This window comes from Mixophyes fleayi, chromosome 9, assembly GCF_038048845.1.
Source record: "Mixophyes fleayi isolate aMixFle1 chromosome 9, aMixFle1.hap1, whole genome shotgun sequence".
In the NCBI taxonomy this organism is placed as follows: domain Eukaryota; kingdom Metazoa; phylum Chordata; class Amphibia; order Anura; family Limnodynastidae; genus Mixophyes; species Mixophyes fleayi.
Window position 1 is genome coordinate 28,585,678 of NC_134410.1, and position 5,000 is coordinate 28,590,677.

Sequence of the window (5,000 nt, forward strand, 5' to 3'; positions counted from 1 at the left end):
TCTTGGATGTCTGTATTTCATGCGTCCACGTTGTACTAAGGGTTCAACCTAGTCTCAGGACAGACCCGTTGTTCTAACAGATATGGTGTCTCACTATGGAAAAGTAGACCAAGATTCTGAGTCTGTCCTCCATGCCTATCAAACTTTTCTTCACTATTTTTGATTATTTACTAACAAAAAGATAGTGTTGCAAAAAATGTCTACTTCAAACTCCATTGTTACAGACACCTACACTTCAGTTTATGAAAATGCAACCTTGCATCTTTCGCAGTTGTAAAGAAAATTTTGATTCGTTTAAGACTAAATCAGAATGCACTTACTGGGGGCATAATTGAGATAATGTGTAAGTGTGCATATTTTTTTAAAGTTTGGTTGAATTTTTTTCTTTAGTTCGCTAAACTGCACAATGTTAGGATAAGATTAGGTTGATATTTTAATGTCAGACTATGCCAAGATTGAAAGAAAACCTATCTTCTGAATGATGTCTTTTACATCCAGTCTTTACTGACTGTACAACTTATCCATTGAGGAATGTGTTTTTCCAACTTAAGAAAAAGAACAAAATTGTCAGAAGTGGGATTTGAACCCACGCCTCCATATGGAGACCAGAAAACCCATTTAGAGGAAGACATTACTCTTGAGTCTAGCACCTTAGACCGCTCGGCCATCCTGACACTTTTTAGTTGTGTTGTAAACCTATTCAACAATATTGTAAATTCTATTAAATATAATAATATGGCAGCTTATGAAAGGCAAACATTATATAGAATTTGAAAACTAATAATAAAAACACGATCTTGGATGTCTGTATTTCATGCGTCCACGTTGTACTAAGGGTTCAACCTAGTCTCAGGACAGACCCGTTGTTCTAACAGATATGGTGTCTCACTATGGAAAAGTAGACCAAGATTCTGAGTCTGTCCTCCATGCCTATCAAACTTTTCTTCACTATTTTTGATTATTTACTAACAAAAAAAAAGTGTTGCAAAAAATGTCTACTTCAAACTCCATTGTTACAGACACCTACACTTCAGTTTATGAAAATGCAACCTTGCATCTTTCGCAGTTGTAAAGAAAATTTTGATTCGTTTAAGACTAAATCAGAATGCACTTACTGGGGGCATAATTGAGATAATGTGTAAGTGTGCATATTTTTTTAAAGTTTGGTTGAATTTTGTTCTTTAGTTCGCTCAACTGCACAATGTTAGGATAAGATTAGGTTGATATTTTAATGTCAGACTATGCCAAGATTGAAAGAAAACCTATCTTCTGAATGATGTCTTTTACATCCAGTCTTAACTGATTGTACAACTTATTCATTGAGGAATGTGTTTTTCCAACTTAACAAAAAGAACAAAATTGTCAGAAGTGGGATTTGAACCCACGCCTCCATACGGAGACCAGAAAACCCATTTAGAGGAAGACATTACTCTTGAGTCTGGCGCCTTAGACCGCTCGGCCATCCTGACACTTTTTAGTTGTGTCGTAAACCTATTCAACAATATTGTAAATTCTATTAAATATAATAATATGGCAGTTTATGATAGGCAAACATTATATAGAATTTGAAAACTAATAATAAAAACACGATCTTGGATGTCTGTATTTCATGCGTCCACGTTGTACTAAGGGTTCAACCTAGTCTCAGGACAGACCCGTTGTTCTAACAGATATGGTGTCTCACTATGGAAAAGTAGACCAAGATTCTGAGTCTGTCCTCCATGCCTATCAAACTTTTCTTCACTATTTTTGATTATTTACTAACAAAAAGATAGTGTTGCAAAAAATGTCTACTTCAAACTCCATTGTTACAGACACCTACACTTCAGTTTATGAAAATGCAACCTTGCATCTTTCGCAGTTGTAAAGAAAATTTTGATTCGTTTAAGACTAAATCAGAATGCACTTACTGGGGGCATAATTGAGATAATGTGTAAGTGTGCATATTTTTTTAAAGTTTGGTTGAATTTTGTTCTTTAGTTCGCTCAACTGCACAATGTTAGGATAAGATTAGGTTGATATTTTAATGTCAGACTATGCCAAGATTGAAAGAAAACCTATCTTCTGAATGATGTCTTTTACATCCAGTCTTAACTGATTGTACAACTTATTCATTGAGGAATGTGTTTTTCCAACTTAACAAAAAGAACAAAATTGTCAGAAGTGGGATTTGAACCCACGCCTCCATACGGAGACCAGAAAACCCATTTAGAGAAAGACATTACTCTTGAGTCTGGCGCCTTAGACCGCTCGGCCATCCTGACACTTTTTAGCTGTGTTGTAAACCTATTCAACAATATTGTAAATTCTATTAAATATAATAATATGGCAGTTTATGATAGGCAAACATTATATAGAATTTGAAAACTAATAATAAAAACACGATCTTGGATGTCTGTATTTCATGCGTCCACGTTGTACTAAGGGTTCAACCTAGTCTCAGGACAGACCCGTTGTTCTAACAGATATGGTGTCTCACTATGGAAAAGTAGACCAAGATTCTGAGTCTGTCCTCCATGCCTATCAAACTTTTCTTCACTATTTTTGATTATTTACTAACAAAAAGATAGTGTTGCAAAAAATGTCTACTTCAAACTCCATTGTTACAGACACCTACACTTCAGTTTATGAAAATGCAACCTTGCATCTTTCGCAGTTGTAAAGAAAATTTTGATTCGTTTAAGACTAAATCAGAATGCACTTACTGGGGGCATAATTGAGATAATGTGTAAGTGTGCATATTTTTTTAAAGTTTGGTTGAATTTTTTTCTTTAGTTCGCTAAACTGCACAATGTTAGGATAAGATTAAGTTGATATTTTAATGTCAGACTATGCCAAGATTGAAAGAAAACCTATCTTCTGAATGATGTCTTTTACATCCAGTCTTTACTGACTGTACAACTTATCCATTGAGGAATGTGTTTTTCCAACTTAACAAAAAGAACAAAATTGTCAGAAGTGGGATTTGAACCCACGCCTCCATACGGAGACCAGAAAACCCATTTAGAGGAAGACATTACTCTTGAGTCTAGCACCTTAGACCGCTCGGCCATCCTGACACTTTTTAGTTGTGTTGTAAACCTATTCAACAATATTGTAAATTCTATTAAATATAATAATATGGCAGCTTATGAAAGGCAAACATTATATAGAATTTGAAAACTAATAATAAAAACACGATCTTGGATGTCTGTATTTCATGCGTCCACGTTGTACTAAGGGTTCAACCTAGTCTCAGGACAGACCCGTTGTTCTAACAGATATGGTGTCTCACTATGGAAAAGTAGACCAAGATTCTGAGTCTGTCCTCCATGCCCATTTAAACTTTTCTTCACTATTTTTGATTATTTACTAACAAAAAGATAGTGTTGCAAAAAATGTCTACTTCAAACTCCATTGTTACAGACACCTACACTTCAGTTTATGAAAATGCAACCTTGCATCTTTCGCAGTTGTAAAGAAAATTTTGATTCGTTTAAGACTAAATCAGAATGCACTTACTGGGGGCATAATTGAGATAATGTGTAAGTGTGCATATTTTTTTAAAGTTTGGTTGAATTTTTTTCTTTAGTTCGCTAAACTGCACAATGTTAGGATAAGATTAGGTTGATATTTTAATGTCAGACTATGCCAAGATTGAAAGAAAACCTATCTTCTGAATGATGTCTTTTACATCCAGTCTTTACTGACTGTACAACTTATCCATTGAGGAATGTGTTTTTCCAACTTAAGAAAAAGAACAAAATTGTCAGAAGTGGGATTTGAACCCACGCCTCCATATGGAGACCAGAAAACCCATTTAGAGGAAGACATTACTCTTGAGTCTGGCGCCTTAGACCGCTCGGCCATCCTGACACTTTTTAGCTGTGCCGTAAACCTATTCAACAATATTGTAAATTCTATTAAATATAGTAATATGGCAGTTTATGATAGGCAAACATTATATAGAATTTGAAAACTAATAATAAAAACACGATCTTGGATGTCTGTATTTCATGCGTCCACGTTGTACTAAGGGTTCAACCTAGTCTCAGGACAGACCCGTTGTTCTAACAGATATGGTGTCTCACTATGGAAAAGTAGACCAAGATTCTGAGTCTGTCCTCCATGCCTATCAAACTTTTCTTCACTATTTTTGATTATTTACTAACAAAAAGATAGTGTTGCAAAAAATGTCTACTTCAAACTCCATTGTTACAGACACCTACACTTCAGTTTATGAAAATGCAACCTTGCATCTTTCGCAGTTGTAAAGAAAATTTTGATTAGTTTAAGACTAAATCAGAATGCACTTACTGGGGGCATAATTGAGATAATGTGTAAGTGTGCATATTTTTTAAAAGTTTGGTTGAATTTTGTTCTTTAGTTCGCTCAACTGCACAATGTTAGGATAAGATTAGGTTGATATTTTAATGTCAGACTATGCCAAGATTGAAAGAAAACCTATCTTCTGAATGATGTATTTTACATCCAGTCTTAACTGATTGTACAACTTATTCATTGAGGAATGTGTTTTTCCAACTTAACAAAAAGAACAAAATTGTCAGAAGTGGGATTTGAACCCACGCCTCCATATGGAGACCAGAAAACCCATTTAGAGGAAGACATTACTCTTGAGTCTGGCGCCTTAGACCGCTCGGCCATCCTGACACTTTTTAGTTGTGCTGTAAACCTATTCAACAATATTGTAAATTCTATTAAATATAATAATATGGCAGTTTATGATAGGCAAACATTATATAGAATTTGAAAACTAATAATAAAAACACGATCTTGGATGTCTGTATTTCATGCGTCCACGTTCTACTAAGGGTTCAACCTAGTCTCAGGACAGACCCGTTGCTCTAACAGATATGGTGTCTCACTATGGAAAAGTAGACCAAGATTCTGAGTCTGTCCTCCATGCCTATCAAACTTTTCTTCACTATTTTTGATTATTTACTAACAAAAAGATAGTGTTGTAAAAAATGTCTACTTCAAACTCCATTGTTACAGACACC

General features: G+C 34.8%; 1 long non-coding RNA gene and 6 other non-coding genes across 7 annotated transcripts in view; 1 reads left to right on the forward strand and 6 right to left on the reverse strand.

Moving 5' to 3' along the window:
• The window catches only part of LOC142102353 (uncharacterized), a 281,858-nt gene that overhangs the window by 205,607 nt on the left and 71,251 nt on the right, over window positions 1-5,000 (forward strand). The gene's annotated exons all lie outside the window — the stretch shown is intronic.
• On the reverse strand, window positions 566-674 carry TRNAL-CAA (transfer RNA leucine (anticodon CAA)). Its single transcript has 2 exons — window positions 637-674; window positions 566-611 (listed from the first exon to the last, which is right to left on the reverse strand). It is a non-coding gene; the product is annotated as a tRNA-Leu (tRNA).
• TRNAL-CAA (transfer RNA leucine (anticodon CAA)) lies at window positions 1,361-1,469 on the reverse strand. The gene is made up of 2 exons: window positions 1,432-1,469; window positions 1,361-1,406 (listed from the first exon to the last, which is right to left on the reverse strand). It is a non-coding gene; the product is annotated as a tRNA-Leu (tRNA).
• On the reverse strand, window positions 2,156-2,264 carry TRNAL-CAA (transfer RNA leucine (anticodon CAA)). The gene is made up of 2 exons: window positions 2,227-2,264; window positions 2,156-2,201 (listed from the first exon to the last, which is right to left on the reverse strand). It is a non-coding gene; the product is annotated as a tRNA-Leu (tRNA).
• TRNAL-CAA (transfer RNA leucine (anticodon CAA)) lies at window positions 2,951-3,059 on the reverse strand. Its single transcript has 2 exons — window positions 3,022-3,059; window positions 2,951-2,996 (listed from the first exon to the last, which is right to left on the reverse strand). It is a non-coding gene; the product is annotated as a tRNA-Leu (tRNA).
• Window positions 3,747-3,855, reverse strand: TRNAL-CAA (transfer RNA leucine (anticodon CAA)). The gene is made up of 2 exons: window positions 3,818-3,855; window positions 3,747-3,792 (listed from the first exon to the last, which is right to left on the reverse strand). It is a non-coding gene; the product is annotated as a tRNA-Leu (tRNA).
• TRNAL-CAA (transfer RNA leucine (anticodon CAA)) lies at window positions 4,542-4,650 on the reverse strand. The gene is made up of 2 exons: window positions 4,613-4,650; window positions 4,542-4,587 (listed from the first exon to the last, which is right to left on the reverse strand). It is a non-coding gene; the product is annotated as a tRNA-Leu (tRNA).